We start from the raw sequence: 23,205 nt of genomic DNA on the forward strand, positions 1-23,205 counted from the left end.
ACTGCACTCCCGGGCCACAGCAGAGAGCTGGACTGGAAGAGGAGCAACCGGGACAGAACCGGTGCTCCAACCGGGACTAGAACCCGGTGTGCCAGCGCCGCAGGTGGAGGATTAGCCTAGTGAGCCGCGGTGCTGGCCGGAACGTTTTATCTTGATAACCAAATTCATGGCTTATGGCAGATGTGAAAGAGGCTAACGTGAGAAAATGGGAATAGCTTAGAAAGGTAGACCAAACAAGAAGTGACTAGAAACTATTTTTAGTTCCTCTTCCTTTCTGGTCTTCATTTTTACTTTATTTTACTTTTTAAAGATTTTATTTATGTATTTGAGAGGTATAGTTATAGACAGAGAGGGAGAGACAGCAAGAAAGGCCTTCTACCTGCTGGTTCACTCCCCATTTGGCCGTGACTGCCAGAGTTGAGCTGATCAGAAGCCAGACGCAAGGCATTCCATCCATCCATGTTGGTGCAAGGGCCCAAGCACTTGGGCCATCTTCCACTGCTTTCCGAGCCATAAGCAGAGAGCTGGATTGGAAGAGGAACAGCGAGGCCATAAACCAGTGCCCAGCATGGGATGCCAACACTGCAGGTGGAGGCCTAGCCTACTGTACCACAGCGTCACCTCCCCCACCCCATTTTTACTTTTAGATGATTTTGACTCTTGAGCTCTGTCATTTCAGAGACTTGAGAAAATGCCTAAGAAGTTTGTGTCAAGCCTTTTTACACATAGGCTATATAAACATGTTTATGAGACTTTTTGTTGTAATGAATAATAAGCAGATAAATGGCTTATTTTATATTAAGATTTATCTCCAGCTATAAATTACATTTACATTTGTTGGTATTTGTTCAATTAAATTTTCCTGTAGAGTTCAGTTCATCCTTCTTTCTAATGGTACTTTCCATTTGTAAATGTGGTAGGAGATGAGAAGCAGTAATAGGTGTAGCTTGTGGTTCCACTTTGTAAGTTGGATAGTGACGTGGAAGAAGTACAACTGACACTGGGCAGGTGTTCATTTATGAACAAGATGTTTCTTGAATATACAACTTTTTGTTGCTGCTGCTTTTTTCCCCCTTGCTATGAAGAAAACCCTTGAAAAATATATAAATTACCCACCCTTAATCTTAGCCTGGTTTTGTGTATATGAGCTATGTTTTTGGTTGACAAGGATTGCACTTATTGTTGAAAAGTACCTTCCCATGTTACAGGAATATGTTATATTGCTTAATGGCTGATAGGCTCTTTACTCAGTTTGCTTTAAAGAAACTATGGATGCAGTGGCAGGGAATTTTGTAGTTTGCTATGGGAGAAAGAGGAATTTCCCCATGCTCATTCTGGCAAATATGTGTGGAAACAGTGTATGACAAGTGGGTGACCTTCCTAGTTGTAAAGTTGCAGTTATCTCTTGACATAGCTTGACCCCTGAAAATGAGATAGGAAAGTTTCTAACATTTTGGAAGTTAGGCTTCTGAGTTCTCTGCCGTGACCCCTGGCCATTTTCTAGATCCTTAGTTTGGAGTTTTGAAAGTTGCTTTTCTGGTGAAATCCACAGACTACCGAGGTTATGGATTAGCTATGGTGTTCCCAGTTGATCTGAAGCCTAGCTGTAAGATACATGCATTGTGGTATTGGCTGTGCTTTAAACAAGATCCTTCTGTACTCTTACTCTCTCCTTTCTCTCTGACTTTTAAAAATTATTATTTATTAGAGAGACACAAACAGAGAAAGAGAGACTGTACTCCCACCTGCTTTGTCACTCCCCAAATGCCTGTAATGGCTAGAGCAGGGCTGAGGCCAGAGGCAGGAGCTGGGAATACAATCCACGTGGGTGGCAGGGACCCAGTTACTTGATCTGTCACTGCTGCCCTTCCCTGCACTCCTCCCCAGAGTCTGTATTGGTGGGAAGCTGGAGTCAGAAGCCCAAGACAGCAGTCAGACTCAGGAGCTCTGATACGGGATGTGGGCGTCTTAAATACTAAGTGAAACACCTGCTTTTCCCCTCCCTCTGACTTTGAGAGCTAAAAGTATCTTTGGGGCTGAAAAGCAGCAAGGATCAGCAATGTTAGGACCAGCTCTGTTGTTTCTAAGGCAGTAGCCATATAGTAGAATGCAAAATGAAAACAGGTTTCCCATACATAAAATCATTTTGGCTTTTTTCATTTCTCACTTGAATTTCTCTTGTCTTTGATTTGAAAGGCGGAGTAACAGAGATCTTTCCATTCGCTAGTTCACTTCCCCATATGGCTGCAACAGCCAGTTCTGGTTCAGGCCAAAGCCAGGATCCCAGAACTACAACCCAGTCACCCATGTGGTGGCAGGGGTCCAAGTTGGGCCATCACCTGCTGCTTTCCTAGGCACGTTAGCAGAGAGCTGAATCTAAAGTGGACAGCCAGGACTGGAACCAGTACTCTGATAAGGTATGCTGGCATCGCAAGCCAGAGCTTAGCTTGCTGCATCACAACACCAGCCCCTATAGTCTGTTTCTGTATCATTTTCCTATGAGCTTCCAGTCTTCTCGTGGCCTGATTAACAGATTAGTACCAAGATAGCTGTAACTATTACTAGGAAGGGTAATAGTGTGGAAAATGCAGCTCATTTCTGCCAGAATCTTTAACTCTCTGCACTGGACTTGGGAGGTTCACTGTTCTCAGGCTTCTTCCTCTATGTGCTTTCTCCAGTGTAACACCACAAGCCAAGGGGAGCTTAAAGACTACAGCTGTGTATAGTTGGGGAAAAGCGCAGAGTTGGATGTTTTGCTGCTTGTGCCCACTCAGCAGAATTAGTATATGTGATTGTGTATCTTTACGGTCAGAGACTGTGTCTTGATAATTTTGTACAGTGCCTTGAACATTTTTATGTATACCCAGGTACTCTAAAGCAATGTTTGATAATGGTTTCAAAGCAGGTAGTAGCCTTTCCTTCTCAAAATAGTGGTATCATTTACTTAGGGACTTTGCATCCTAATTTTATAAACTTTCTCATTGGGAAGTCCTATTTATTTTACAAAATACTACCAGTATCAGGATGAGAGTTTTTTGAAATATTGAAAATTCTTAGTAATAGCTAATCATGAACATTTATGGAATTGCGATTGCTGTATGCTGAGTGCACTGTGTTTACGTGCTCCTAACCCTACTGGCAGCCCTATGAAGTCAGACCTGTTTCTTCATTAACCCTGTTTTATTGAACAGGAATTGAAGTCTGTGATTTACTCAGCGTCACATAATAGTTAAGACACTTGATCCTAGATCTGACAACACTCTGTGCCCTTAGTGTAATGTTACATTTACATATTCACTGCATTACCTTATTGGCAGCTTGTATGTAATCATCTGGAGCCCAGTCAGTTGGTGAAGTTTTTGGTTCCACAAATTATTTCCTATATGACCTTGTGCGAATTAAAAACATTCTGTGCTTAGTTACCTCAGCTATGAGATTTCTCACTTCGTAGGCTTGTTCTGAGGCTCAGATGAAAACTCTATGTGAAACACTTACAAGAGTGCCTGGTGTGGTACAGTAAATATTGTTACTGTAAGTGACTTAGAGAGCATTTACAAATGTGGAATTTTGTTATTCCTGATTAAACATAAATTTAGACAAAAGTTGTGCATTAAAAAGAATGTCATTGCTACACATCAGATTCTACCTGTTGCTTTTCTATACATTGGAACAGTGAAGACAACCAACTATATTATTTGCTGCAGTTCTCTTCCAGTCAGATAGTAGTAGCTGCTTCTTGTTTGTGAGCTTCTCATTTTGATTAGAAAGGCATTAGGTAGCTCTGCACACCTTCGTAGCCAGTCTTGATTTTGGTGGTTCCTTTCCAGAACAACCCATCTGTCAGAATTCTCATTAGCATGTGTCCTGTCATGCAGATGTTACTGATCAGACACTAACACAGAGCAAGTATTAATTTAGAAACATTGCTGAAAAATTTTTATAAAACAAAACCTGTAGACATGTAGTACTTTTTGAAAGAAAAGATTCAGTTAGGAGAGCTTGTTAAAGAGAATATAATTCAGCTGAGTCAGGAGTTTCTTCGGTGAATGTGTCATGGGGAGATAAGAAGAAGCGGCACTCATCAATGTTCTGCCAGTGGTGGTCTGGTGGCAGTGTTCCAAATTTCAGCTAAGTCCCAGTACTATTATCTCTGATAGAGTTTGCCCAAGCAACTGGCTGCTGTTGATGTTGCTTTTGATCCTAGAAATTTTAGTTTTCAGGAACTAAAAACTGGGAAACCCTGGCCCCTAAATTTGGATGAACCCTTTTTTTTTTTTTTTTAAATAAGATTTATTTATTTATGTGAAAGGCAGAGTTAGACAGAGATCTTCCATCCACTGGTTCAATCCCCAGTCAGTGGGCCAATCTGAAGCCATGAGCCAGGAGAACTTCCAGGTCTCCCAGGTGGGTGCAGGTCCCCAAGCACTTGGCCATCTTCCATTGTTTTCTCAGGTAGATTAACCAGGAACTGAATGGGAAGTGGAGCAGCTGGGACTTCCACTGGTGCCCACGGGGGATGCTGGTGCCAGGCTTTATCTACTACACCACAGCATCAGCCTCTCAGATGAACGCTTACGTCTTGAATTTCAGTTCAAGTGATGGGGTTCCTACAACTTGTTGTGTGCCTAAATGGTTCTGATACTCAAATGCTTGTGTCAGATATCTGGAGCATGTTCCTGGCACATGAAACATTGTAGTAGTTAAGTAATAGGAGGACCTGGTTGAAAAAAATAGGCAAACCAAAATAAACACCCCATTTTGGATGTTTTGAGTAGTAGTGGCTTGGCATCTTACTTGGGTGTTCTACCTACTCTGTGTGATCTGGTAACAAAGTGTGAAAGTGATGTTATATTCAGGTGAGAAATTATTACACCAGTATGAACCTTACCTGCATATAGCTCATCACAATTCAGATTTTGAAAATTGGATTCAAATCCAATCTCTTCGATCTCTGGAATTATCCTGAAAATAAATCGGTTCTGAGAAGTGGGACTGTGGCTTTTCATCAGAGCTGCTTTTTCAGCTGTGCAAAAGCTCTTCTTGGGTCGATAGGTGTCTTGGCAGGCCTGAACCCCAAAGTACTTGGTGGTTGTGACTGGTAGCTTTTATTTTGAATGGGAAGAAAAACCAAGAAGTATGTTTCTTCTAAGAAGAAAAATAGGGAAGCACTAGGAACACACTGTGTGTAAGTGGTTGAATTATGAGGGAAAGAGGACTTTTAGGAAAGGAATTTTTGTGTATTTAATTTTGGACATAAAGTTTGGAAAAAAGACAATAGGGTAGTTTTTTATAAGCTTCTGCAGGAGAGTGGCTTTGTCGTATTTGTGCTTTTTTTTCTGGTTAGGTACTTGCCGAGTTCCTTGGGATGCAAGGTGTTGGGTGTTTGTAGATGTTTCAGCTTTCTTCCTCCCTTTGATCAGGCTTTGAGAAGATAGGATAGACTCATGGGCTTGGTAGAGCAAACACATCTAGTAACACTCATGAATTAGTTTTAAGACTTAGATCCTCAAAAAAATCTTAGTAATTTTCCAAGTTCGCCTTTCTTTGCCTGTCCATCTTGACTAGTCTTGTATCCTTTATTGTGATTCTAAGAGTGGATTCACTTACTTGCCACGAAATTAATACACAGGTTTACATAAACATAAGGGCAGGAAACTGTTAAGAGAAATTGTTTTGTTTCCTGTCACTTCCCTGGATCTCTTTTTAAAAATTTCTTAAATGCACAGTTGTGGTGGTTTGTTAATTGTGAAGCTGTAGGAGACTGTGAAGGCCCTTCTCTCCAGAACCAGCGGGGGTATGTGTGTGTGTGTGTGTGTGTGAAGGGGGTGAGGGCTGTAGACCTTCTGTAAAGGCCCTGCCAAGGCAACCGTAGGTGGGACCTGAAATTTAATAAATCTGTTAGCAGGCTGATGTTCTAAATATGCAAATGGCCCCTGGCAGTAAAAAGATTCCCCACCCCTGATCAGTTGAGTAGGGCTAGGTAAGGCCCAAACTACAGATGCTTGAAGAGGGAAGTGGGTTACACAGTGCGGACCCTCTTGTTAATGTCCTCTAATTGCAGTTGTGTGAGTGCAGATCACCCACCTATGTCAGAAAATACCGTGTCACGCTTGCTTTTAAATTTTTTTTCTTTGCATGCACAGAATTTTACTTGGTATGTAGGTAGTAAGGAGAGGAGTATTAGAAAGCTTTCTCTGGGGATTATATGGCCAGTCTTATGGGAATCAGAAGTATTTGTATAACTTTGCCTTGTGGATTTCTGGTAGGTGTTAGGGAAACTAGAAAAAAAAAATCAGTGTAACTCTGCTGATCTGGTGTTGCTCTCTTAGGAGATATTCTGCTTCTTTGCTGTTATTAGCCCTTTTCCTCTTTTGTTTTTTTTTTTTTTTTTTTTTTTTGAGAGGCAGACAGACCTTCTTCCATTTGCTGGTTCGTTCCCCAAATCACTGCAACATCTGGGACTGGTCCAGACTGAAGCCAAGAGCCAGAAATGCAGTTCTGGGTCCCTGAAGTGTGTGGCAGGGACCCAAGTACTTGAGAAATCACCTGCTTCCTCCTAGGGTGCTCATTAACAGGAAGCTGGCATTGGGAGTGGAGCTGGGACTTGAACTCAGGCACTCCCGTGAGGGATGCAAGCATCTCAAGCAGAGTTAAATGCTTTGCCTAAAGCCAGCCCTGTTTTGTTGTAACCAGTTACCTCGCTGTCTATGAGTATTTTGTCAGTGTGGTTGTAACTGCCTTATAATTTCTGCTGCCTGCCTTCTCTTTCCTCCATGTAGCTTGAGTCCAGATTCTTCTAAGAGTAGATCTGATTGGTTCAGTTAGGCACACTGCCTGTTGGACAAATCCCCCGTGCCAGTCTCTTCATAGGTCGCCGGCCAGTCTATATACATTGACTGCTGCTGGGGGAGCAGGTGCTCTCTGCTGCTGTCATTTGTGGCCGTGGCGGCAGAGTCAGTGGCATAAAACATGGAGTGTTTTAAGAGTACAGTGCTAGCATGTAATAAGCTTTCTGGTTTTCTTCCTTGTTAAAGGTAAAGGCAACCTGTGGTCTTGACTGCTAGGCTAATTCAGTGTCAAGAAACCTTTCCTCAGAACATATAGGAAGTATCTTTCGGTGATCATCTGCAGTCTTTGCGTTTGTAGACGCATAGATAGCCTGAAGTCTTAACACAGAAAGACATGTTACACTTCCTGTAGCAGCATACTGGACCATTCTGTTGATTGCTGCTTTCTGGACACCCACAGTTATGCTGCCCAGTTCGAGCTGGTGATTTAAAACACTCATAAAGTGTCATTCGTTCCTTCCTATGTGTCTTCCACATTTTGGCTTGTTCTGCAGTAGCTCTCTTACAGATACATGTTGTTATTTATTCCTTCAATGACAGACATTATCAGGTGTTCGTCGTGTGCCTGGCATCTCTCCATCCTGTTGGGGTGGGTAGAGTGTAGATTTTTAAGGGTTACGCAGATCTAAGTTCAAGTCCTGACTCCCTTATTTACTAGCTATATAGTTTGGGCAAGTTACTCAGTCATTCTAAGCTTCAATTTCCTTGTCTAAAATAATACAGAAAGTAATATTGTACTTAACCTACTTTATTTATTTATTTTTTTGACAGGCAGAGTTAGACAGTGAGAGAGAGAGAGAAAGAGAGAGAGAAAGAAAGGTCTTTCTTCCGTTGGTTCACCCCCCAAATGGCCGCCACGGCCAGCACGCTGCACTGATCCGAAGCCAGGAGCCAGGTGCTTCCTCCTGGTCTTCCATGTGGGTACAGGGCCCAAGCACCTGGGCCATCCTCCACTGCCTTTCCGGGCCACAGCAGAGAGATGGACTGGAAGAGAAGCAACCGGGATAGAACCGGCGCCCCAGCTGGGACTAGAACCCGAAAACCAGCGCCGCAGGCAGAGGATTAGCCCAGTGAGCCACAGCGCCAGCTTAACCTACTTTAATGCCTGGTTCAAGTAAGACCTCAATAATCATCCCTGTTGTGGAGATCACTAAAATTGGTATCACTTTACTGTTGATATACTTTCTGGTACATAGTTTCTGGTTATCTTGTCTTGCCATTTGATGTCCGTTGCCTTTTTGTTGGCATTAATTCAGCCGTTTAATGAAACGTCAGATGTAACATCTGTGATAAATCCAGGTCCACAGCAGTTTATTAAGTTAGAGCATATCATTATTTTATGGACTTTTAATTTATGCTGGAGTTTGATGCCATTTTATTAATTTGTCCAGAATTTGCTGACCTTTAGATAGATATTCTTTTGCGTCACCATGATAAATGTCTTATTGAACAATGTGTAGTTTTGAAAAAGATATTTTTTATCAAGAGGTAGAGAAACAGAGAGCTCTCTCATCCACTGGTTCACAGGGACCCAGCTACTAAAGCCATTAGTGCTTCCAGGGTCTGCATCAATAGGAAGCTGGAGCTGGGAGCCAGAGCTGGGTTATCAAATGAAGGCAGTCAATGTAGGATGTGGATGTCTTAACTAGTGAGTGTCGTAACCACTGTTTAGGCCAGTAGGCCAGATGCCAACGCCAATATGTAGTTTTGAGTAGCAAAACTTAGGCAGCTTGCTTGCTTTTTTTTGGTGAACATCAGGAGCTGAGTACATGAGCTTATTTTGAGTTTATAAGCAAGAATTCTGTCTGTGCTTTGTGTCACCAATGTGGTGAACATGGCACATGACAAGTGCTAATAGAATATTGAGTGAAAGAAAGGAAGAGGTTAGGAACATCACATGAAGTATTTTCAGGCTTTTTTTTTTTGACAGGCAGAGTTAGAGCGACAGAGAGAGAAAGGTTTTCCTTTTTCATTGGTTCACCCCCGAAATGGCCGCTAAGGCCAGCTTGCTGCGCCAATCCGAAGCCAGGAACCAGGTGCTTCCTCCTGGTCTCCCATGCGAGTGCAGGGCCCAAGTACTTGGACCACCCTCCACTGCCATCCCAGGCCACAGCAGAGAACTGGACTGGAAGAGGAGCAACCAGGACAGGATCCAGTGCCTCAACTGGGACTAGAACCCAGGGTGCTGGCTCCGCAAGCGGAGGATTAGCCAAGTGAGCTGTGGCGCTGGCCATTTCAGGCTCGTCAGTAGTCCACAGTCTCTTTGCTTTTACTTTGTCCATCCTCCATTTTCTAATTTTAATAGTTTTTTTTTAACCTGTGAATTTGTCTTCATTTCTGTTAGCTTATGGCTCATGTTGCCTGCCTTTTTGCCACCCTAGCAGACAAGTTCAAGCTCATAGGAGCACTGTGTTGACTGTATTAATCCATAATTAATCACACACTGTGTGGATGTGCATTTGGTGGTTTTTGGTTAATTTTTTCCAAAGATTTACCTCTGTTTAATTCATATCTATCATATTCTCTTTTTTAAAGATTTATTTTTTATTTCTATGAAAGAGGAAGAAAGCAAGAGAGGGATATCTTCCATCTGCTGATTGACTCCCCAGATGGCCACAATAGCCAGAGCTGGGCCAGGCCAAAACCAGGTCTCAGGCGTTTCATCTGGGTCTTCGACGTGGGTGCAGTGGCCCAAAGACATGGGTCATCTTCTGCTGCTTTCCCTGGCACATTTGAAGGGAGCTGGATCAGAAGTGGAGCAACCAGGACTTGAACCAGCACCCATATGGGATGCTGGTGTTACAGGCGGCACCTTAATGCATTATGCCACAGTGCTGGCCCCATGCCTGTCATATTCTGTGAAATGCCACTCACCTTCTTTTCAATAAGCCAGACTTACCTTTTCGTTTTAGCCTTACTCCTTCCTTATGTGTTCTCATGCCTACCTTCCCAGTTACCTAAGCTAATTAGAATCCTGGCAAATTCCTTGACTTCTTCCTCTTGCACTTTTTTCCCAGTCAATCACCAATGTCTATCTGTCTTGCCTTTGAGGGTTTTTCACATTTGGTTCCTGCTAGCCATTTCTACCTTTAGTTGTTTAGTTTGGACTCTTATCTGTCGCCTTCACTATTGCAGTAGGCTCTTAACTGCCGTCTTTTCTAATCTGCCTTCCATGTGTTGTCAGAACTGTCTTCCTGGAAGACATCAGCATTACTGCATGTTCGTCACTTGACTGATTACTCGTCCTTCAGGTCTTTGCGTAAATGTCACTTCTAAATAAAGATAATCTCAAGAGTGTCTCCCCTGTAGTTCTTTTTCTTCATTTCCTTTTGTCATCTATACAGTTCATAATTATGCTTCTGTGTGGGCACTGATTTGTAATTGTCTTTCCACTGGATAGATTTGTGTTAGGTTCTGGGGAGTTATTTAGATTCTCTGCCAAGCACAGTGCTTGAGACCTAGTAATGTTTAAAAAATATTTGCTGGGGGCCGGCATTGTGGTGCAGTGGGTTAAGCCACTGTTTGCAATGCCGGCATTCCCTGTTGCAGTGCTGGTTCGAGTCACAACTGCTCCAGTTCCATCCAACTTCCTGCTGGCATGCCTGGGAAGGCAGCAAATGACAGTCCAGGTGCTTGGGCCCCTGCCACCCATGTAGGAGACCCAGTGGAGTTCCTGGCTCCTGACTTCAGCGTGGCCCAGCTCTGGCTGTCAGCCATTTGGCAAGTGAACCAGCAAATGGAAGACTCACTCTTTCTCTTTCTGTCTCTCTCTCCCTGTTACCCTCCCTCTCTTTCCCTCCTCTTTTTTTCTCTCTTCTTCTCTCTCCCTCTCTCTGATGCTCTTTTTTTTTTTTTTTTTAATATTTATTTATGTGAGAGAGAGTTACAGACAGAGAGAAGGAGAGACACAAAGGTCTTCCATCTGCTGGCTCATTACCAGAATGGCCACATCGGCTGGAGCTAGGCTGATACAGAGCCAGGGGCTACTTCTGGCTCTCCCACGTGGGTAAACGCTTGGGCCATCTGCTGCTTCCCCAAACCATAGCAGAGAGCTGGATCGGAAGGGCAGCAGCCAGGACATGAACCGGTGCCCATATGAGATGCAGCACTGCCGGCAGAGGCTTAGCCCACTAAGCCACAGCACCAGCCCTTCTGTTGCTCTTTCAGATAAGTAAAATAAATTTTAAAAATTGTTGAATGAGCTGGCAGATGATAGCTTACAGTGAAGGCAAATAGATAAAACACAGTGAAGGCAGCTGAGTTACAGGGTCCTGGACTGTGCATCCTCACAGACCTTGGTCTGTAGCTCTAGGCTTTCTAAGATATGTAATAGGTTTCCTCCTTCTGCATTCTACATTGATTTCCTGAATGGGAGTCAACAGTTAACTGTACCCACAGTCACACTTCAGCGATGGCGCGATGCGGCCTCTTACTAACCAGAAAATGGAAGCAGGCTCGATGGCCATTCTGTCAGAGCAGTTTTAGTGTTGACACTGCCTCACGAAGGCGGTTGGCATTTCGGAGGAAATTCTAATCAAGTAGACCTTTGACGTAGTCCACATACTCTCTCGTGGTTTTGTTTTTGTTTTTCCCAGAAAGCTTCTTGGGGGAAATGTGACTCATAAACTGGGGCTTGGAATAATTGTGTCTTGGTAGGCGTTGCGCCCTCCTTGAGGTCAGATGCCACATGTCATATGGGGTGTTCAGTATGTAGCTTCTCATTTATTCAGCATTTTAGGACATAATCTATTTAAATGACATTTCAGGCTTTTCCTTAACTATGCTGATTGGAACCTTTCAAAAGATAACACTTTACTTCCTTCATCAACCAAGTTTGTTCATCCAGGGTCATGAAGAATAGGTTACATTTTTAAAATAGGGAATGAATAAATAGTAATGAATGGATGAGTTTAGTTTAAGGACTAACCTTAATTGACCTTTAAAATATCTTTCCACTTGCCCATTTATTTATCTAAACGTGGGCAACTACTTTATGCCAAGGATTGTACCAGACATTTAGAGTTGGAAGAAAAATGAGACTTGATTACTTGGAAACAGTGTGTAGTTTAGACTTTTCTGTGTCTTTCACCTGACCTGTTTACACTCAACTCACTCTTGGATATTTTCATGTGAAGGTTTCTCAGTCACCATATTAAAAACTCTACTTCAAACCTATACTTCCTTGTATGTTCCCTTTTCCACAAAGGTATGCTACTTGAATATTCAAGTTAAAAATACCAAAGTCGTCCTTGGCTTCTCCCTACCCATAGCATACAGCATTTAGTCGTCCTCTTAGTCTGCTGCCTCTGCTCCCTGACCATTGAATCCGTCCACTATTTGTGTGTGATCTCCTAGCCCTTTCTTAGTTTAGATCACCTCTGTCTCATACCTGTACCAGCAATAAGACATAGCTTTCCAGGTGACGCCTCTTCCCCTTTGTGCCTCTGTAGTCAGCCATCCTGTACTGAAGCCACAGTGACTTGTTTGTAAAGTGCATCATTCTGAGCCATGCTCTCTTCAAGTCCCTGCTGCCTGGGCTTAGACTCCCCTTGTGTCACCTTCCCTCCACTGGCACTCTTCATCTGACCCTGGAAGCTTTCCCCATCACCCAGAAGTGGCTGTGCCCACCTTCTCCCTATCGCTTCATAACAGTTACTAGTATGTTTTTAATTACCTACTTATTTGAACACTTAAAAACGATTTACTTATATATTTGAATGCAGACTAATAGAAAGAGAGAGGCAGAGAAGTGGGGGGGAGTCAATCTCCCATCTGCTAATTCATTCCTCAAATGGCTGCCCACGTCAGTCAGAGTTGGGCCAGGCTGAAGACAGGAACCAGGAGCTTCATCATTCTCCCACATGGGTGCAGGAGCCCCAAGACATGGGCCATCTTTGGCTGCTTTCCCAGACACATTAGCAGAGTGCTGGATTGGAAGTGGAGCAGCTAGGACTCGAACTGGCACTCATAATGGGATGCTGGTTGCTGCAGGCAGCAGTTTAACCCTCTGTGCCACAGAGCCAGCCCCAAAGGCAACACTTTCTCACTCATTTTGTCCTTGGTGACCAGTATTGTACCTAAGACACAGTATTTTTTTTTTTTAAAAATTTATTTATTTGAAAGTCAGAGTTACACAGAGAGAGAAGGAGAGGCAGAGAGAGAGGTCTTCTATCCGATGGTTCACTCCCCAGTTGGCCACAACGGCCGGAACTGCGCCGACTCGAAGCCAGGAGCCAGGAGCTTCTTCCAGGTCTCCCATGTGGGTGCAGGGGCCCAAGGGATTGGGCCATCCTCTACCGCTTTCCCAGGCATAGCAGAGAGCTGGATGGGAAATGGAGCGGCCAGGTCTCGAACCGGCACCCATATGGGCTGCCGGCGCTTCAGGCCATGGTATTAATCCACTGCGCCACAGCGCTAGCCCCTAGACACAGTATTTGACCAACAAAATTTGTGAAGGGAATGAGTTTTGGATGGAGGCTGGGGTTGAATGACCTCTAACACTGTCCCAGGTACATGTCAACATCAGTCGTCTTTGCACATAATCAAGGAGAAGCAATTCAAGTGTATGTCATATTTATTATTAATTTAAACTCTAAACACAAATTTGCATATTTGGATTCCATGCCTGTAGTGATAATCAGTGAAATTGGTGAAGTATTTTTTCATATTTTAGTTCTCATACTTTTGACTTTTTTTTTTTTTTTTCTTTTTGACAGGCAGAGTGGATAGTGAGAGAGAGAGACAGAGAGAAAGGTCTTCCTTTTTGCTGTTGGTTCACCCTCCAATGGCCACTGTGGCCGGCACATCTCGCTGATCCTAAGCCAGGAGCCAGGTGCTTCTCCTGGTCTCCCATGCAGGTGCAGGGCCCCAAGGACTTGGGCCATCCTCCACTGCCTTCCCAGGCCATAACAGAGAGCTGCCCTGGAAGAGGGGCAACCAGGATAGAATCTGGTGCCCCAACTGGGACTAGAACCCAGGGTGCCGGTGCCACAAGGCGGAGGATTAGCCTATTAAGCCACGGCGCCGGCCTTGACTTTATTTTTTTAAAAAATTATTTATTTATTTGAAAGGCAGAGTACAGAGAGGCAGAGGCATAGAGAAGGAGAGGTCTTCCGCTGGTTCAGTCCCCACATTGCTGCAACAGCAGAGCTGAGCTGGTCTGAAGCCAGGAGCCAGGAGCTTCCTCTGGGTCTTCCAGGCGGGTACAGGTGCCTGAGTACTTGGGCCATCTTCCATTGCTTTCCCAGGCCATAGCAGAGAGCTGTATCGGAAGTGGAGCAGCCGGAACTTGAATCAGCCCCATAGGATGCCAGCACTGCAGGCATCAGCTTTACCCGCTACACCACAGTGCTGACTTGACTCTATTTTAACTTTGTTGTTGATTGAATTATTTCAGTTGCTATTATTATGCATAAAAGTGCCCTTTTGGATGACTCTTACCATGTTAATAAAAAAAAAATCACATTTGTGCTAGTGATACCTTGTGTTTTCAAATACATTTTGCTCTAGTAAGGAACCAATTTGGGTCTCTTGGGAGAAGGGCTTCCCTCTAGGTTGAGTTTCTCAACTTCTCTAGAGAAAAGTCATTGAATTTCTATGAAGGATTATATGTAACTATGCAAACTAACATTTGTCTCTTACAAAATAAATGCCTACAATCCTGTTTTCAGTGTCCTGAAGAAGTTTGGTATATAAAGGAGTTCTGTACTCTGGTAAAGCCAAAACTTCTTTGGTTAGACTGGTGGTTGGTTGATTAACCAGGGCATGAATTTGAATTGCCTATGAACATAAAGACTATTGAACTCCACATCTGAGAGATTACAATTTCTGTTGGTAGAATCTAAGCTTCTGCACTTTGTACCAATTATATGGGTGATTTGATGGGTTAGCCAGAACTGCTTAACTATATAAACATATAATATGTAGACAGACTATATGGGACCTCATTAAAATGCAGTTTCTGACTCCATCTGGGGAGGGACCTGAGATTTTCCAGTTCCAACAAGTCTCCATGTGATGTCCATGCTGTTAGTCACTGATCTTTGCTCTGAGCAGTAAGGCTGTAAATGATAGCCTCCTGCATTTTAGATTTTTCTTTAAATAGTATACATGTACCTACTCTTGTTTATTTCATGAATTTCATGGGCTTGCGATCCAGTCTAAAATAGTTTTGTGTTGGATGTTCCCTGTCATTAAAGTTTCAATACATAGAAGGTGAATTTTTGTCTTTTTTCTCATTACCATCAGATGTATGATAAATGTGAGTCTGAAAGTCATTTCTCATGTCCATACCTCCTGTCAGCTGTGGTCTTTTGAGGTCAAGTAAAAGACAGATACAGGTAGAAGCAAGTTGTCTCCTTAAAAATAAAACTCGACTCTCTGAAGGTTGCATGTGTTTTATTTTCAGCATAATATTGTTAGGAGTAGTTTTGTTTATTGGTATTTAGGCATTAACTGACAATTTTAGTTTTTGAAAAATAACTTTGTGCATTCAAAAAATTTTTAAAAACATTGTTTCCAGGTCCTCTTCATTATTACTTTTAGTTTTATATGGTCAATATAGGGGTGGAAATAGCTTTATAGCCTTGAACCATATTATCTTTGCTCCTAAGAATTAAAAATAGCCCAGGTCTCACTGGGGCTGAACATAGGAAGCTGGTTTGCTGATGTGACTACTGCTGATTTAGGGGCTGTGGGTGTTGGCAGCCGTGTTTGTTTACTTCTTAGTGATGCATAGGTGGTACCCTAGGTATGCAGGCAAACAGGTATTTGCTGGAATGAATTAACCCAGATTCCTTTTTACTCTTGTGCGTGGTGTAAGCCTTTGTGTCACATGTTAATTAAAGAGTTTATTACTTGCAGGACTAGTTGTGTTTGAAATGAGATGTTTATTTGCCTTTTAGAAATGAAAGTTTGCAACTTAAACTTTATTGAATAGAAGATGAAATTGCTTAAAATAGTATCAGTGGACAGATGAGTAATAGTAAGCTAATTAAACCTTTTTCATGTTGAGTATTTCCAAGTATCAAAAGCTAGAGGATTTCAGTGTCTTAGTTGGCTCACTGAGCTCCTGTTGTAGTGCAAGGCACTGAGTTGGGCTAAAGTTGCAGAGAGGAGCAGCACAGCTCCTCTTCTCAAGCACTCTGGGAGGGGAATGCCGTAAAGCGAAGAAATCTCATAAATCCTATATTCAATTCTTGAGTTTCGAAAGAGCTAGCCTGGTAGAAAAAGTTTTCTGGTCAGGACAGAAATGTGAAACCACAAGTGCATTCCATATCAAGAAAGATCATACGTGTTAAGTAAGTAGTTTGAACTCTATCTTGAAGATTAGGAGTACCTGTTAGAGAATTTTGTTCATTTATTTGAGAGGTAGAGAGAAGGGTCTTCCATCGCTGGTTCACTCCCCAAGTGGCTGCCATGGCCAGAGCTGGGCCCATCCCAAGCCAGGAGCCAGGAGCTTCTTCTGGGTCTCCCACATGGGTACAGGTGTCCAAGTACTTGGGCCATCTTCCACTGCTTTTCCAGGCCACTGGAAGAGAGCTGGAATGGAAAAGGGGCAGCCGGGACACGAACCTGCACCTATATGGGGTGCCAGCACTGCAAGCAGAGGCTTTAACCTACTACACCACAGCGCCAGCTCCTGGGTTGTAGCTGTATTAGGTACTGTGTTGTTTTCAGATGATTTTGAAGTAAAAGCTATTAGATCTGTTTAAAAATATTTCTTTAAAAAGGAAGTAACTTATTTCAAAAAAATAAAACAATCTATTAGCCTTCTTAGACCAAACAGGATTTATTTATTGAGTCCCGTTGCTTTGATCTGTCCAGGAGTAGTTCTTGCTTTAGCCCGGATGCCTCTGACAAAGTCAGGAACTGTGGCGGTGTAGCTCATCTAGGCCAGAACACCAGGAGGAAGCCATCAGGCCTGTGGGGTCCCGATACTCCAACATGACCCATGCCATCAACTTGAGGAGTTTAGTATTCACAGCCTGAGTCCAAGGGAAAACAAGATGTTCTTAGAGGTTGAGCAAATAGTTGAAATACATTAATTTTATTTTGCAAAGATGCACTTTTTGGGCTGGTGAATACTTAAAATAATAAACAGTAGGTGCCGCATTGTTGTATATGTTCTTATGGCCCTCACTAGTTTCTTCCCTTTTCACTCCCCCCCCCTTTCTTATTTATTTGACAGAGTTACAGAGAGAGAGAGAGAGACAGAAAGATCTTCCTTCTGTTGGTTCACTCCCCAAATGGCCTCCATGGCCGGCGCTGCGCTGATCCAAAGCCAGGAGCCAGGTGCTTCTTCCTGGTCTCCCATGTGGGTACAGGGCCCAACCACATGGGCCATCCTCCACTGCCTTCCCGGGCCACAGCGGAGAGCTGGACTGAAAGAGGAGCAACCAGGACTAGAACCTGGCACCCATATGGGATGCTGGCACCACAGGCAGAGGATTACCAAGTGAGCCACGGTGCCAGCCCCTTCACCCCCTTTTTGAAGGAGGAACCTAACAGTAGGACTTTCTTGATCTTATCATCCAGATAATCACTGGATATCAAATGGAAATTTTTGTCCTCCCGAGACTGAAAAGCAACAGCCTGTTTGCCCCCTATACCCACAGGCCAGTGGGTGCTTACCAGGGTGTACAGAATTACTTTGAAGTCTGCTCTGCTTGAGATTGAAACCATTGATTTAATACAGAAAGCCATCCAGTTTTTTGCTTTTTTTTTGTTTGTTTTTAGTAACTTTTAAAATCTGCTTTTAAAGGGAAGAATTCCTGGGAGACTGTATGTCAAGTTTCAGTAGAGTAAGTTTCATGGATAAGTTATGACTCCTAAAAACTGAAATCAGTAATAAGGAGTGCTGACAGATCTGAACTCGAGGAGACAGCTAAGGTTTTCTTGTTTGATGTATAGTGAAATGGGGAAAAGAGGCAGACTTTTAGTGTGTTGAAAATGGTTTATTTTCCTTGTTGTTTGAACTTTTAATTGCTAATAGGGATTAGCGTAAAAGCCTAATATTGTCATCAAATAGCACAGAATGGTATGAAGGTACTTCACAAAGTTCATATAAAATAGAATTAGAAGGTAATTTTATTTTGATAGAAGTTTTTGAAATCTGTGCATTTTTTTTTTCATAATATATTCTGTGGCCATTGTGAAGGCCTCTTCTGTGCATGGATTTCAAAAGTTTCACACCAAAATAAAACATCTTTTAATTCCATTTTCCATGAATTCTTAGAAGTGCCTTTGTATTAACCACTGATTTTAATACTAGTTTCAAATCTTCCTCTTAAATACATTTGTTTAAACGTCTCCCCCCCCCCCCCCCGGGAAGCTCTATATATGGATTCATACCTCAGTAAATTACTAATAGATTATTGACTAAGGTAATATGTGTACTTAGGTGTTAGAAGAATTGTAATAAAAATGGACAACAGAATAGAGTTTTAGGTACTTTCTACATTGAAGACTTCATTTAATAGCTTCTTTATATTGGTTGATGTTCTTTCTTTCCCTATTCCATCATTTTAGAGATAAATTTTGTTTAGAACTCTCTTAGGTGTATCAGTGTGTTACCAAGAACACACATTCTTTATCCATGTGATAAGGAATACCTTGAGTTTACATTGTGTATTTTGCCAAAAGTTACTAAGTGGTTATACATTATTTCTTTAGCTTTATAAGATCATTGGATCACTGATAGATAGAAGATAGTTTTTTTTTAGATTTTACTTTAATTCACATGTGTTTGGTAGCAAAACTCACAGCATTCTATTTCGTCAACTAGGCCCCAGTTCACAAATGTAATCAATGGAAAAGTAAAACTGGTACTTCTTGATTTCCTGGCTTTGTGTTTTTTGGGTGGAGCTGGCTCCTGAGCAAGAAGGTTGCGATAGGAAATAATATTAGGTACCTGTAAGAAAATACTGGAAGAGGATGCCAAACATCATGTATAAGTATAGTTTTTCTCATATATAAGGATCCTGCCCTATGACAGAGTTGAATCTAAATGTATGTTGATCTTGTACTTAAGCATAGTCAATCAATTTGAATATATTACTAGCATGTCATCACTCCTATGGAGAAACCTTTTTTTTGGGGGGGGGGGAAGGGAGTCTGGGGAGAGACTGATTCAATCCCCAAATTATGGTAACAGCTGAGACTGGGCTGGGACCAGAGCAGGGACCAGAGCTTGAAGTCAGAAACTCAACCCAGCTTTTGCATCTGGATGGTGGGGACCCAGTAACTTGAGTCATTGTCCCTGCTTCCCAGGGAGTGACCAGAAGCTGAGTCAGGAACCAGGGCTGATAATGAAACCCAGGCACTCCAATGTGGAATGCAGGCATCTTCATAACGAGGCTAAACTCTTGCTCCCTATATAGTACTCTATAAAGAAAAATTTTCAAAGTAATATTTAAAAATAATTTCTGGCATATGTAGCCAGGTTACGGTTTAGAATCACACTACAACAAACTAAAATAATCATCCTACTACCAACTACTGCTTTGCTACCATCCTTCAAAGACTGAATTCTCTTGCTAATTTCATTTTGCCTATGCCAGTGCCTTCACTTTGATTGTTATACAAACTCCATTGTCTTTTTTTTATGAATCTGTTCTTGACAGTTTGAACCATGGTGACCTCCTCCTCTGATGAATTCACATCTTCTGCCTTACCATTTATTTTTCACTTTCGTCCTTTGTGTTATTTTTACATTATTAATTATGTGGTCCCCATGATTAGACGCAATGCCCTTTGAGACTCAAGACTAGTGTTTTTACCCGATAGCATGTAGGGTTATGAATGAGTGGGCCACTGGGCCTGTCTGCATCCATTGTGTCCTGTAAGGTGTAAGTTTCGGTTTTCTTCTTTTCCCAAGTCTTCATGTCCAAGCCTTCTGTTGGTTCATTCTTGGCTACCCTCCTCTGGTTCTGTTAGTATCTTCTGTTTTGGAAGATTATAGATGATTTTATGAGATTCTTGGGATAATTTAATTTAAGGAGAATACAGGAAGTGATTTTTCCCCTTTTTCCTTTCTCAGGATCTATTTTGAAACTCTATCATAAAAATTCTACTTCTTTACATTTATTTTTAATATTTATTTATCAAAATGTTTTGAGAGTGACCTTTTAGAAATAACAGTTTGTGTATATTAAGAAAGAGGAATCATTCAAGCAGATTTTTACTTTTGACACAATAAAAAGAAGGGGAACACCATCAAGTCCGCAAACCTGAATTTTCTTCCCAAACTCTCTTGCTTTTATTATGCTGTTTTACAGCCTGAGAGAATGGAGCCAGCAGAAATGTAAATAATTATAATATCATGTCATGTAAATCACTGCAAAATAAGGATTTTTTTAAATTTCACTACGTGGAATTTTGTGTATACCTCCTTTTGAGCCATAATTCTATTGAATTGTAGATGGGAAATCTAGACCTTGAGTATGATCTCATTTTAAAATGGATAAAATTGAGGTAAGTGATTATGTGAGGTCACATGTGTGGTTAATGAATAAGTCAGGAATGGAAGCCAGCTGTCTCTTAAAGATCATTTTTTTAAGTAATAACATGTACATTTGAAAAACCAAAAACAGTACAAAAAGAGGAATACAGTGAAAGGTAAGTTTTCTCCCTACCCCATGTTTCAGTTCTCATTTCCTTCCTCAGAGGCAGAAGTTATCAGTTTCATGTTTTTATTGTATTCAGCCGTATAAATGTATACCTTTCTCTTCATGCAAATGATAGCATGCTGTATACACTTTTCCATACGTTGCTTTTTTTTAACATGTTTAACAATGTCTGAAAATTGTAGAACCAAAGTATTTTTTATTTCTTGATTTTTGAACTTTCCATTTTATAACACTGCCTATCATTTAAACAGTTTTTGTTGATATAAATGGAGTATTAAGTAGTTATTCATTTCTAGTATATCATGGTAGCACCTCCTTTGCAGCATAATATAATATTTCATATTTCTTTCAGAGAGAGAGGGATCATGATTATCCATTTTATGATAATGTTGAAGTGAAAAAATAACTAGAAATTTATTAGCTTTGCTGATAGTTACCCAAAATAGCTAACTGAGGTACTGACTTTTTTGTTTGAGAAAGAAGTGGCAGTTGATGTTTCCAGGGAAATCAGTTTACCTTTAGATTTAAGTAAAAATCTATCTGATGTGTATAAACCAGTCAGTTTATCTCAGAGCTGTGAGAAGCAAAGATATGGCAAATACCAAACCACAAATGTCTGTTTCATTTTCTAAAGTTTTAAATCTCCAGTCTCTCATGCAAATTACAGAAATGGTTTTTCATTTATTTCTCCAGTTTGGAACTATATATTTTAATCTTGATATGATCCATGATCATCTATAAAAACACACCTTTAGTTTTGATCATTGTGAGCTTGTTTATCAATATAACAATTTTACTGACTTGTTTTTCTGAGATTCTTTTAGAACTGCTTGATTTTAGATCTGATGGAACAGTTGTATCACAGAGACAAATCTATATAAAAATATGCTTCCCATGCCAAATATCTATCATAGGATTATATTTGAATTTTGCTTTAGATAGTTAATTAGTCAGCAATCCTGCATTCTTCCTAAAGATGGCAGTACTTCTCAATGTATTGTTTATGGGGTAATTCTATTGGGGAAAAAAAAACAGTAATATTCTTTTTTTTTTCTTTTTTTTCTTTTTTTTTTTTTTCTTTTCTGACAGGCAGAGTGGACAGAGAGAGAGACAGAGAGAAAGGTCTTCCTTTTGCCATTGGTTCACCCTCCAATGGCCGCCGCGGTTGGCGCGCTGCTGCCAGCGCACCGCGCTGATCCGATGGCAGGAGCCAGGTGCTTCTCCTGGTCTCCCATGGGGTGCAGGGCCCAAGCACTTGGGCCATCCTCCACTGCACTCCCGGGCCACAGCAGAGAGCTGGCCTGGAAGAGGAGCAACCGGGACAGAATCCAGTGCCCCAACCGGGACTAGAACCCGGTGTGCCGGCGCCGCAAGGCAGAGGATTAGCCTAGTGAGCCGTGGCGCCGGCCAAAAAACAGTAATATTATAATTCCAACCATTGACTGGAAAAAAGTTAATCAGGCAAAGTATATTTTCATAACATCAACACAGTAATTAAAATTCAGTACTAGAACAAGTTAAGATCATATCCTTGAGGTTCACGGCATTAGTGCAGCTGTTAACTTGTGTTATCCTCAACCCTGAGCACAAGGTACTAAGGTCTTACTGTGTTTTGACATTGGAATTCTTGGTGTAAGAGAGTGAACTGAAGTCTTGTCAAGAATTGTGATCTGTGTAGTAGGAACTTGCTAGATTGATAGGTCTCTCTTCCGTGGGGATAAAATCAGAAAATGAAAGCTGACAAAGCACCCTAAACAGAAAACCCCAAAGTAACAACATATTGCGTATCTTTGCAGACATATGAAATGTTTTGATATTTAGTATTTGATATAAGTTTATGTGTCAAAATCTTTTTTCCTGTTGCTTAGATTGGCTAATTCTTTTGATAAGCAAAATAAACACTTCTTTGCATTTTAAAAAACAAAACAACAAAACCTTCAGCCTTCTCTGCTATAAAAAGTAAACTCCAGATTCACAAAGTAGTGCTCTGGAGCATGGAGAAACAACACTATTTTGTTCCTCCTTCCATTTCTGATTGAATGATTTCCTCTCTCTCTCTCTCTCTGATTCTGTGGGTGTGTGTGTGATCACATGGGACTGTGGTTCAAAGGTGAACAGCAAGGTGGCAGACCAGCTGCCTTGCCAGACCTCCCAGCTAACACTTGCATAGCTACTACTTTCTAAGACTTGTCCTGATTGTTGGTTCATCTGGAGAGGTGACTGGGTACTGGAGGGCTGTCTCACTCTAATCACCCTGATAGGTACTGGTGTGTAAGTACCACATTGCCAGTTCTTTAATTTACAGTGAAGAAGCCAGGATGTTTATGGTTCAGTGCATTTTCTCCTAGTAGGGAAATCCACATGGAAAACTAAATTACAACCAGAATGGTGCTTGATGAACATTGAATCAGATGGCTGTTACATTCATCTTTCTCCTAGGGATACGGCTGCCACTTAGACCAGATATTGTTGAATTTTCAGAGCATCCTTTCTGCTCCAGGGTATAGACACACGTCCAACTTTTCCTTCATGGTTTATTTCAGAGGTAAATAGACTATCTCCTTCAACCCATTTTTCTTAATTACAGGTTAATAAAATTGAGCAAATTTATGTGACTTAGTCCAATGCCTGGCATATAGTAAATACTCGTAAATAATAACTACTCATGAGTGTGACTGGCATTGAGTCCAAGTACCCTATGTTACTTACAGTGTCAAAGCAGCCTTTTG

At 41.6% G+C, this 23,205-nt stretch overlaps 1 protein-coding gene across 1 annotated transcript in view; it reads left to right on the forward strand.

Annotated features, from left to right (window-relative positions):
* The window catches only part of ZNF800 (zinc finger protein 800), a 59,657-nt gene that overhangs the window by 32,153 nt on the left and 4,299 nt on the right, over positions 1-23,205 (forward strand). The window lies entirely within an intron of this gene.

The sequence above is a fragment of the Lepus europaeus genome, chromosome 1 (genome assembly GCF_033115175.1).
Source record: "Lepus europaeus isolate LE1 chromosome 1, mLepTim1.pri, whole genome shotgun sequence".
Taxonomy (NCBI): Eukaryota; Metazoa; Chordata; class Mammalia; order Lagomorpha; family Leporidae; genus Lepus; species Lepus europaeus.